Below are 12,150 nucleotides of genomic sequence, written 5' to 3'. Positions count from 1 at the left end.
CCTGCCCTGGGCAGGAAAGAGTGCTGGGGTCAGATGACCCCAGCCAGGTATCTGCCCAATCTCCTTTTAAATACCTCAAAGAAAGGGGACAGCACCACCACACTTGGAAGCGTATTCCATATTTTGGCAACCCTTATCTTAAAGAATGTTTTTCCTGATGTCCAATCTGAATTTGCTGTCTGTCAGTTTGTGGCCATTATTTCTAGTTACCCCGATGGATGCCATGGTAAGCACTGTATCCCCTATTTCTTGCTGGCACCCACTGATGAGTTTGTAGGCGGCCACGAGATCATCTCTCAGCCTTCTCTTGAGGAGGCTGAAGAGGTTCAGGTCTCCCAATCGGTCCACATAGGGTTCTTTTCTGTAGGCCTTTAACCAGATGAGTGGCCCTCCTCTGAAACCTCTCCAGGCCATCCACATCCCTCCTGAAGTGCAGTGCCCAAAACTGGATGCAGTACTCCAGCTACAGCCTGACCAATGCTGCATAGAGGGGAAGTATCACCTCCCTAGACCTGTTTGTTTTGCACCTACTTATGCAAGAAAGGGCGTGGTTTGCTTTACTTATTACCTCATCGCACTGGTGACTCGTGTTCATTTTGGAGTCGACTACTACTCAGAGAACCCTTTCTGCAGTTGTGCTACTTAGAGTGGCACCTCCCAGCCTATAGGAGTGTTGATGATTCTTCCTCCTCAGGTGCAGCACATGACACTTATGTTAAATCTTGCCCATAAATCAGATGGCTACAGTTGACCTCATGACCCTACCTACCGTACAGCTGGATCTGATCTTATAAATCCTGGAGTATCCCATTTCCACAGCACCTCTTAGTAGAGTGGCAGGCTTCATAAAGTGAGGCAAGGGATTAATTCTTGTTACTTTAGATGATGAGGAAAATGATGAAGTACTCAATACCTCTTTTACCTTGGTCTTCACAGGCAAGGTCAACTTGAAGAATACTGCACCTAGCAGCAGTTTTGGGAGAAGGTGAGCAGTCCTTCATGGTGAAAGAACAGGTTAGGAACTAGTTAGAAAAGCTGGATGTGTACAAGTTCATGGGGCTGGATGCAATACATCCAAATGTGCTGAGGGAATTGGCTGTGATTGCAGAGCTGCTGCCCATTATCTTTGAAATCTCGTGGCAATCAGGGGAGGTCCTAAATGATTGGAAAAAGGCAAATTTACTGCCCCTCTTTAAGAAAGGGAAGGAGAATCCAGGGACCTACAGACTAGCCAGCCTCACTTCAGTTCCCAGAATAATCATGGAGCAGGTCCTCAAATAATGCATTTCTAAGCACTTGGAGAAGAAGGTTATTAGGAACAGTCAGTATTGATTCACCAGGGGCAGGTTATGCCTGACCAACCCGATTGCCTTCTATGATGAGATGACTGGCTCTGTCTGTGCATGCAGGGAAGGCAGTAGACATAATATACTTTGATTTTAGCAAGGCTTTTAATATCATCTCCTACAGCATTCTTGCAAGCAAACTGAGGAAGTATGGGTTGGATGAATGGACTGTAAGTTGAATAAAAAGCTATCTGGATTGTCAGGCTCAGAGTGTAATAAACAATGGATCAATGTCTAGTTGGCAACCAGAGTCAAGTGGAGTGCCCCAGTGGTTCGTCCTGGGGCTGGTTTTGTTCAATATCTTCATAACCGATCTAGAAGATGATATGGAGTGCACCCTCAGCAAGTTCACGGATGACACTAAGCTGTGGTGAGTGGGGGATGTAGTTGATACACTGGAGGGTAGGGATAGGATTCAGTGTGACCTAGACAAATTGGGGGATTGAACCAAAATAAATCTCATGAGGTTCAACAAGAACAAGTGCAAAGTCCTGCATTTAGGACAGAACAATCCCATGCACTGGTACAGGCTGGGGGAGGACTGGCTAAGCAGCAGCTCTGCAGAAAAGGACCTGGGGGTTACAGTGGACAATAAGCTGAATATGAGCCATCAGTGTGCTCTTACTGCCAAGAAGGCTAATGGCATCCTGGACTGCATCAGTAGGAGTGTTGCTAGCAGACTGAGGGAAGTGATTATTCCCCTCTACATACACTGGTGAGGCCACATCTAGAGTACTGTGTCTAGTTTTGGGCCCCCCACTACAGAATGGATGTGGACAAGCTGGAAAGAGTCCATCAGAGAGCAATGAAAATGGTTCATAGGCTGGAGCACATGACTTCTGAGGAGAGACTGAGGGAAATGGACTTATTCTGCAGAAGAGAAGACTAAGGGAGGATTTGAGTAAGCTGTAGAACTGCCTGAAGGGTGGTTTCAAAAAGGATGGAGTTGGACTGTTTTCAGTGGTGACAGATGACGGAACAAGGAGCAAAGGTCTAAAGTTGCAGCAAGGGAGGTTTAAGTTGGATATAAGGAAAAGCTTTCTCAACAGTAGGTTGGTGAAACACTGGAAGAGGTTACTCAGAAAGGTAGTGGAATCTCCATCCTTGGAGGTTTTTAAGGTCCGGCTTGACAGATTCCTGACTGTAATGATCTAGTTGAGGATGGTCCTGCTTTGAGCAAGGGGTTGGACTAGATGACCACTTGAGGTCCCTTCCAGCCCTTATTTTCTATGTTTATATGATTCTATGGCTCTGAGGCATGCTGGGAGCGGTAGTCTGTGTGGTTGGGTGGCATGGCATCAGGGCAGGGGCAGCATAACACAGCATCTAGACTCAGCTTTCTGACAGGCCGGTGGTGGTGGCTCCTTCTGGCTGCCACTGCCAGTGTCACTGCCACAGCCACCAGACCCAGCCCTGCTGTCTGAGCATCCCAGCCTGTCTGCCCCATGTCCACCTCCAGGGGCAAGTGGGCAGGGTCTCTCTGGAGACTGGCCAGGGACCCCCACAGGCAGGGGAATGGGATGGGGCCACAGGAATGGGGTGGGCATGGGCTGGGGACACAGGTGGTTGGAGCGGGACAGGCTGCTGCCTGCAGAACTGACACCCATTGCAGGGATGTGCAAGGAGTGAATTGTGGTTCTGCACAGAGCCCAGCCCTGCATTGTCACTGCCCCACGATCCTAGCCCCAGCCCTGGCCCTGCCTGCCTACTCCTGAATGCTACTTCCTGCCTGCTAGCAGCCCCATCTCATCCATCCAGCCGAGCCCACCCTGCTCATGGGGGTCCCAAGCAGGTCTCCATGGAGACCCTGCCTACCAGCCTTTCTGCTTCATTCAGCATCCCCTGCCATTGGGTGAGGAATGGATGGGTCCAGAGCAATATAGGATCAATTGGCATTTCCCCAGCCCCTCCCTTCCACCATGCTGGGCAGTGTAAACCACCATGATGGGGGCACTGAAGCCAGGTTAGCACCCTTCCTCTCTCCCCCTTGTCCTCAACAGCTCACCAAAACTCAGGATCAGCATGCCCCCTGGCCCTCAACAGCTCACCAGAACTCCTTAAGCAGCCCTCCAACCCAAATAATTGCCCACTCCTGCTATAGTGTATGTGTGAATTTATAGTTTCATAGTTTCATAGTTTGTAGGGTTGGAAGGGACCTAAGCAGATCATCAAGTCCGACCCCCTGCCATGGTAGGAAAAAGTACTGGAGTCAAACGACCCCAGCAACGTGTTCGTCTAACCTCCTCTTAAAGACCCCCAGGGTAGGAGCCAGCACCACTTCTCTTGGAAGTTGGTTCCAGGTCCTAGCTGCCCTGGCAGTGAAATAGCACCTCCTAATGTCTAGTCTAGTTAGTACTAGCTTTTATCTGGAATAAAAGGATGTAGGATGCTGAAGGCTCTCAATTCCCCCTGAAGCCAACGGGACTTGAGGGAACTTAAAATTACATGGTGAACCCCATAGATTACAGCTAACTTGGACATGAGTACAGCTCTACAAGTGGTTGCTGCTAACTTTGATGGCAACCATGCCTGTCTACTTATCAAGCCACTACAGAGATTGTAGTTCTTTCTCCTGTAAATGTAAAAATAACACCATGCAATCTTCCAGCAAAAATCATTGTGGCAGAAAGAGCAGGGCACAGTCAAAAACAAATAATTGGCCAGGCCACTGCAGTGCTGCTTGTTATAAATCAGAAGCAAGAGAAAGCCCTGTCTGACCACTTTGTGCACTCCATGGTCATTTGTTATTAGGTTTTGTCTCTTCCATATGTTGTCTGAATACTTTTATGTATAGTTTAAGCTATAACCTTACACAGGATAGGAAGTGTCAATGTGACACTGTAAGGATTTAGGTTAACTATAAAACAAGGATGAGCTATAAAACATTTTTTATCAATTCTTGCTCCCGTGCCAACTACCATTAATCACTGCTGTCCATTCACCTTTTCGTCCAACAATTCAGAAAATCATCAAAGCTATGCAAACGAACATGACAGTACCACACCAGCAAGCAACTTCTTTTTTGCACATGCAATGAAAGAAATATTAAGGGTTCCTTACTGCCACCACTGAAATCAGTGTACATCAGACCCCAAAGGAGGGTCTGATATGTCACTATTCAGGAGACAACTGGTGTTAGAGATTACTGATTCCATTAACCACATAGTTCTGGTGCAGGTGTAGGCTTCAGGGAGGACTTCAGGCCTCCCGTAGACCTTACGGTGTCTGTATATGTGGGGTAGGGTGGGGCAGCTCTCAGGAGCTGCTCCAAATGAATCACCCACATCACCTCATGTATTCAGCATCCCGTGTTTCAAAATGACAGTTGGGGCATGTTAGCTAAAGTTTGTCTGTTCATTGTTTTCATCAACAACCTGGAAGATAGCATACAGTGCACCCTCAGCAAGTTTTCAGATGCCACCAAGCTGAGGGAAATAGGGCTGGAGGGTAGGGCTAGGATTCAGAGTGACCTAGACAAATTGGAGGATTGGGCCAAAAGAAATCTCATGAGGTTCAACAAGGACAAGTGCAAAGTCCTGCACTTAGGACGGATCAATCCCATGTACCAGTACAGGCTGGGAACTGACTGGCTAGGCAGCAGCTCTGCAGAAAAGGACCTGGAGGTCATAGTGGAAAATAAACTTAATATGAGCCAGCAGTGTGCCCTTGTTGCCAAGAAGGCTAATGGCATATTGGGCTGCATTGGTAGGTGTGTTGCCAGTAGGTCAAGGGAAGCATTGGTGAAGCCACATCTGGAGTACTGTGTTCAGTTTTGGGTCCCCCGCTACAGAAAGGATGTGGAGAGAGTCCAGTGAGGGTGACAAAAATGGTGAGGGGACTGGGGGACATGACTTATGAGGAAAGACTGAGGGAACTGGGCTTTTTTAGTCTAGAGAAGAGAAGAGAAGAGAAGAGAAGAGAAGAGAAGAGAAGAGATGGGGACTTAATAGCAGCCTTCAAATACCTGAAGGGGGATGTGACATTCCTGGGTTTTATCAAAAAGGGAGGAAACCAAGTCCCTCTCCATTCACCCGCCATGACTTGATCAAGAAAATAAATATATGAAAAGAGAGGCTCCAATAATGGAAGGTTTCCTTTCCTTCCAGGGAGGAGTTTCTCCTTTTGGTGTATTTTTTGGGGCTTCATCTCCCCTATACCCTTCCCATATGCCAACTGTAATGTTAAATAGGTGGTGTTTCCTAACATCAGATCAGTGACGTAGCCTGTGGCCATCAGTAATAGGCCATATACAGGACCATAAAATTAAACCGTAAGTGTCAAGAACTCAGCTATTCCTCTTTAAAGTCACATTAATGTCGCTGAGCTTAGAGTTATAATATTATCGGCAAAATCCAATAGTCCCGTGTCACTCTGAACCTGGATTAATTTTAACTAATGATGGGCATATACAAACACGCTTCCAGCATGTCTGATCCTTAAGTGCCAAGCAAAAAAATAACACACGCGAACAAAAATACTTGTTGTCCCGCCGCACCCTGTTTGGCATTATGTGGGGTTCAGACTCATGTGACCGATCCAGACTGCCCCTCACTAGTCTACAGTCCTGCCATCATCTTAACTCTTCAGGCTTGTCTGCCCTGTAAGTGAAACTCCTCCAAGTCGTCTCCTGACAAGCTCCCCCGTCAAACTCCAGAGCCTTTTGCTTTTAGGCTTACTGGAGCCTTGTGGCTTTCCCTGTGGTCTTTGCTCAGATCAGCAGCATGGGTTCAGGTCAGAGTCAGAGCACGGCCTCTCACAGCTGCCTCCATCTTGCTCCGGCTCCTAGTGGTCTTTTGCTACCCCCAGCACCCACCTTCCCTGTGCCCCTGGGCATTTTTTTCTACATCATTCTTTGCATGCCCTCCAATGCACAGGGAGTATATGCTTTTAAAACAGCATGACGGCAGTGCGTGGTGCTCTTGTTTTTCTGCTCCAGTACCTGCAGGTAAGTTTGGCTTGTCACCAGCCCTTCCCAGGCTACTTTTCCTCACTGGCTGGGAACATTTTGGGAGCAAACTACCCCTCTCCATAGGTGAGTGGCCACATAATCACTCTAACCAGTGACAGGGGGTTCAAGAGGATGGAGCTAGACTATTCTCAGTGGTGGCAGATGACAGAACAAGGAACAAGTCTCAAGTTGCAGCAAGGGAAGTCTAGGTTAGATATTAGGAAGAATTTGCTCACTAGCAGGGTACTAAAACACTGAAACAGGTTACCCAGAGAGCTGGTGGAAGCTCCATCCTTGGAGGTTTTCAAAACCTGGCTAGACAGAGCTTTGGCTGGGATGATCTAGGTGGGACTGGTCCTGCTTTGAGCAGGGGGTTGGACTAGATAACCTCCTGAGGTCCCTGCCAACCCTAACTTTCTATGATCCAATGACAGGGTAGGGAAGCTCAGTGCCACTGCTGGGAGTTCTGTGCCGCCATGGCAAGGCACCCCCTGCCCACACAGCAGCAGTGGGGGTGGTGGCACAGGGTTGTGTCCCTCAGTGCTGCCAGGTGGGCAGGGGGTGCCTTGCCATGGTGGCATGGAGCTCACAACAGTGGCACCGACCTTCCCCGCCTGGTCCTGTTCTTCCCTGCCATGTCAGATCCCACCCACTGTGCTGTGGTGGCCCTCGGGGGAGGGCATCAGGGCAGGGAACCCAAAGCCCACAGGAGGCAACCTACATCCACCCTCTCCAACAGGTTGTGCTCCTACTGTGCCACCCATGGGGGAGGAGGAGCTGGGCTCCATGCTCCATTCTGCTGCAGCAGCTACTGTTTCCCACAGATGGCATCCAGGCTTCAGGTGAGGCTGCAGAGGGCAGGGGGCTGTGCACCCAGGTTTCTGGCTTCATAGCCTTGGCAGCTGAGGGCCCCTTCCAGCGTGGCTGGGGAGAGGAGGGTGCTGTGGGTAGGTAGTGAGGGGCACCAGAAGGTGTGGCGGGGCTGTTGGTCAGGAGTGTGGGGCACTGGCCATGGGCAGGGCTCTGTGCTGCAAAGCAATGGGTGGTGGGGGTACAGCTACTGCTGAATCTTTTTTCTGGTGAGCAAAGTGGACAGGGGAAAGCTCAGATTTTCCATAATAAATAACCCATATTCAAGGGCCAAAGTTTATTTAGAATTTATTTTTTTACAGTGATTGAGGTGCACTGGTCAGCTTCCAAATTGCTTTAAAATTCTAAATATATCAATAAGATATTGTGTTCAACTGATACCTATATGTATAGTGGTGTTTCACTTTAATCACAGGAAAATGTGGATTTGGGGGGTTTGAATTGGAGAATTTGCAGTCTTTATATCAGAGAATTTGTGATTTTTAAACAGAGAAAACCAGAATCCCTGTACATCAGTTACTATGGCTTCCCAATAAGAGTGTGAGGAGGTTCCCTCTAAATCATCTTGGAACAGCAGTGGTTTTGGAGTGGCAGGCCAGTTCTTCAACTGGTCTTGGGTCTCAGGTGGATCAGTGCTCCTATACTGGCCCACTGCCATTGTTTCTACCTGCTGCCCGACTGCAGTATGGGCAAAGCCGCACCATTGCCTGGCCGTTGGCAGCATGTGTGCAAATCTTCCCTGTAACCCATCTGCAGTGTGGTATGGACAAAGCTCTGTGGGCCAGATCCAGCCCATGGGCCATATGTTACTGACCCCTGTCCTAGGAATTGCTACCTATTACTGTCTCTTCTTTCTGTGGTGTTCTGAGCTGTGTTCTCCCTGGACTGAACAGATCTAATATCATGTCTTTAATTCCCTTCAGACTTAACAGTCTTGAAAATCCAATTCTCCAATGATTTTTATAAGTGCTGGGTGAGGCCTATACTGCTAATAGAGCAAATGAACCTTGACTGTAAATGGGATTTGCATTTGAATCCAACATTCTTGCATAAAAATAAGAATCAGATGTTTTTGAAGCCAAGAGAGTTTGCAACGGCAGCTCCTTGAGAAAATGTCTTCAGCTCTTTCCTTTCCAGCAAGGCCATGGCCTGGGTCCATCACAGGCAGTGCTGAAGATGGAGAGGTAAAATACAGGGCTAGGAAGCAACTACAGCTGCACAGACTACAATTCATGAGTTGCAGGAGGTTCCATGATACACATTCACCAGCAAGTACCCTGTGGGCATGTCTACAGGAGATGTTTACTACTGAGCTGCCTAATTAGCTCCCCAGTAAAGTCTCTGTGTCTACATGTGCGGCCCTATTAGGCTGCAGGCATCTAATGAACTCACCATAGGTTAGTACTTTGGAAGTACAAGTACTTTTCTCTGGTGGAGTTCTTTCATGCACAGCAACGCACATGTCGATGTTGATAGCGATGGCTAGGATATAAGGGTGTTTCAGTGTGGGGCTGCCTGCTGGCTAGCCCTATACTGGAGCATCCTCATATCCCAACCAGCCCCTCTGCAGCACTTTGAGCCAGGGTGGAGCAGCCTTGGGCTGGCAGGCTGACCTCTGGGGCCTCCTGGTATGCTCCAGCCTGGCTCAAAGTCCTGTGTTCCCAGATGCACGTGTAAATGCAGCACCCAGGATGGAATAAACTCCATCGTAATATGTGCTAGACTTTATTGCTTCACATTAATTGAATGTGTAGACATGCCTTGTATTTTTACTTTTAGTACTCCATTAACTCAGTGGGTGGCAAAGCGGGATAGATCAGTGTCTCTTCCACAGTTTTCAGCCTGTCGTTGATATACTCTCACTTTCCATAGTAAACATGTGTTTCACATCTGTGCTACAATTTCAAATCCCATAGATCTTCTTGGATGTATTAGTTGGATATCTCATACTGAGAGCTTTGGGATTCACAATTCTTAGCCACTATAATATTTTGAAGAGATTAAAATTTGCCTGACAAAATAATATGGAGGTATTTCATATATTTAAATGGCATTTGCAAACCCCACTTTCCCTTCTTCACCACTCGTGCCAATTTTCTCTCTGTCAGTCTTAAAATCAAGTTTTAAAAGTATATACTGTCTCATATCTGACAATAAGATACATTTCAAGTGTTTCTCAATGCTCAGACAATTGTCCCTGATAATATATTATGTTGGGAAGATGCTGTATAGCTGTGACTAATAAAAGTACATTTATTTCACTCTGTATTGAAGGGCAAGGTCTCTGCTCCCTCTCTTCAATATATTCAAAATCATCAGGACCATATGAAGTCAAGGCAGCAGAGTGTGTTAATACATGAGCCTTTTCTGATGAAGTATTTGATTTATTTCAACATGAGTAGTTCTGATACCTGCACCTAGTGGTTTAACTTCTGGTAAGGAGGAGGAAGTGGTTCTTTTTGTATCCTTAGGAGGTTCATAGCCTCTAAATCTTATAGACCGTGTCTTATATACCACATGCACCTTGCCCCAAACATTAACACTCCAACACTGAGATGAGTGTCTTAAACAGGAAAGCTAATTTAGGGCCTGGAATAGAAACATGGAGACTGTAAAATGGCTTCTGCTGCTTTTCCTTCTCTTCCCTTCCTTCCCTCATTCCTCCAACCAGCTGCCTGGAGGAAGAAGCAGAGTTCGGTCTTCAGCAGCAGGTACAGTTATAACCCTTTTATAGCTGTTGAGTGGTCAAGAGCTGCTACCAAGTAAGCAGTGTCTGCAAGAGGGCTAATACTGTAGTTTTGCTTGAGAGGGTGAGTGAGCAAGCTAAAGATAAGGCCCTATCCCTCCTCCTTCAATCTCTGGGGGGAAAAACATCTTCATTCTGCCTTCCCCAAAACAAGATGTCTGTGCGCTATTTGGAGGCGTGTGGTATGTAAGAAAATATGGTACTACCCACAGACCTGAAGGAAATATGAAATCAATCTCTTCTCATGAACTTCCTCAGCTCTGTGGTTCCAGGGCTGCAGTGTTCACTTGGTTCCAGAACTGGTACCAACTTTTTGCAAGGAAGTAGCTCTCTTAATCCTGGTGCACATTGCACCGTGTTTCCTTGCCTTCTCTCATTTCTACCTAGTTGCACATAGGAAGAAAAATGTGCCACACCCACTGCACCCCCCCAACCCCCCTCTCCCCCCCACCCACATACACACTAATTAAAATAAATCATTAGGTTGAACAGGAATAATTTGGTACAAAAAAAAAGAATGTTAAAAACAGCAACAATAATAGTAGTAGCAGAAGAAAGCAGTTGTAACAATTGTAGTTGGCATTTTTCCTAGGCAGCCTAATCTGTTCCCCCTCTTTAAAGCAACTAAAATCTCTAAAAGAAAACATTGTAGAAGATATCAAGGAGGATAGGGCAGGGGGGTGAACAAATAGATTTTTTGTATCACTGTCCATGAATTTGCATATTCATAGTTCATAAGTACCTAACCAAGCAGAAACGTTTCCCAGCTGCCCCACAGCAGACCCAACATGCATAATCTTTCTCAAAGGTCTGTGGCATAAATAGATCTTAAGAGGGTGGTAGGCCTATTAGCTCAGGAAGGCTATTACACATCTAGTGGCCAATGTGAAAGAATACAGGCAATATGGACAACTACGGAGCCAAGGCTTGAAGTGCCAATGGAGCAAAGGAGACACAGATGGTGCCAATGGGGAATAAAAATTATTTGCTTATTTGCAAAATAAATAAAAGTTGAGGTTAGTTCAATCTTAACTCTGCCCTCTTGCACATGTTCACAGTGCAGACTTGAGCTATGGGTAAGTAAGTTCACACCTATGGCTCAAATCCTATAAATATATGCTTATAGGTACAGGTCAGTTGCACCTTATGTATGGGTTAGGTGCTGAAGTCAGCACGTAAAGCAAAAATCACATAAGGCGAAAATCGGTGACTATACACAGGGTGGAAGTGGGGGTGGGGCTTGAGTTTGCACGTGGCGCCGTGCTTAGAGCTGTGTGGCTGGCGGCAGCAGCACAGCTCAGGGTGGTGGTGGGGATGGCTGCATGCTGCCCAGCCACCACCACGCTGCCACTGCCGCCAAATGGCCAGCCACACAGCTCCGAGCACAGCTCCACGGTGACAGCAGGAGGTTTTGGAGGCAGTGGCTGTCACTGCCATAATGGGCCTCCAGGTAAGCGGCAGCGCCATGTGCAAACTCAAGCCCCGCCCCCTCTCCCACACCGTGTATAGTTGAATTCGCACAAGTTAAAAGTGCGTATGATGCGACTGACCTGTATAGGCTTCATTTTAGATAATTGCTTAATACAATTTACTTTAATGGGCCTATTGAAGTACTCAAAATTAAGCATGTGATAATTGGGGTTGAAAGATTGGACCTGTCAGGTCTTGAGCCAATACCCATTGAAGTCAGATGGATTTTTTTTCATGGAGTTCAGTGGGTTTTAGATGACACCTAAAACAGTTGCCATACATTTCTTGGGAAAATACAACTTATTATTTAAACATCCAGGAAACCTAGGCTAGTCTATTATGCCTGTATGTAGCAGAAAGTCAAGCCTCTGTTACGAAATGTAAAGAAAGCTGTAAAATGTCCCTGGCCTCTTTGGGCGCTTTGACACGTGCTTCAACATGTTCTGATTAGAACACGTTAGAGTAGACTGGAACACTCTAGTCAGAACTCTCCAGCGTGCTGCAACGTCTCGTGTATTCAGTGTCCCCACATTTCAAAAGGGCAGTAGGGGTGCTTTAACTAAAACTTGTTGAACGAGGTTTAGTTAGAGCACTCCCACCACCATTTTGAAATGCAGGACACTAAATACATGAGACACTGCAGGCATTTTAATTAGAGCAGCTCCCCAGAGCCTCTTGAATTAAAACACCTCCCCATCCCTACTCTGGAGCATGTGTATAGGTACCCTTTAAGACCAGGAACTTTTAAGCCAAGAAGAACCAGGTGCGGC

Source organism: Alligator mississippiensis, chromosome 3 (assembly GCF_030867095.1).
Source record: "Alligator mississippiensis isolate rAllMis1 chromosome 3, rAllMis1, whole genome shotgun sequence".
Classification (NCBI taxonomy): Eukaryota; Metazoa; Chordata; order Crocodylia; family Alligatoridae; genus Alligator; species Alligator mississippiensis.
This window is presented reverse-complemented; position numbering follows the sequence as displayed.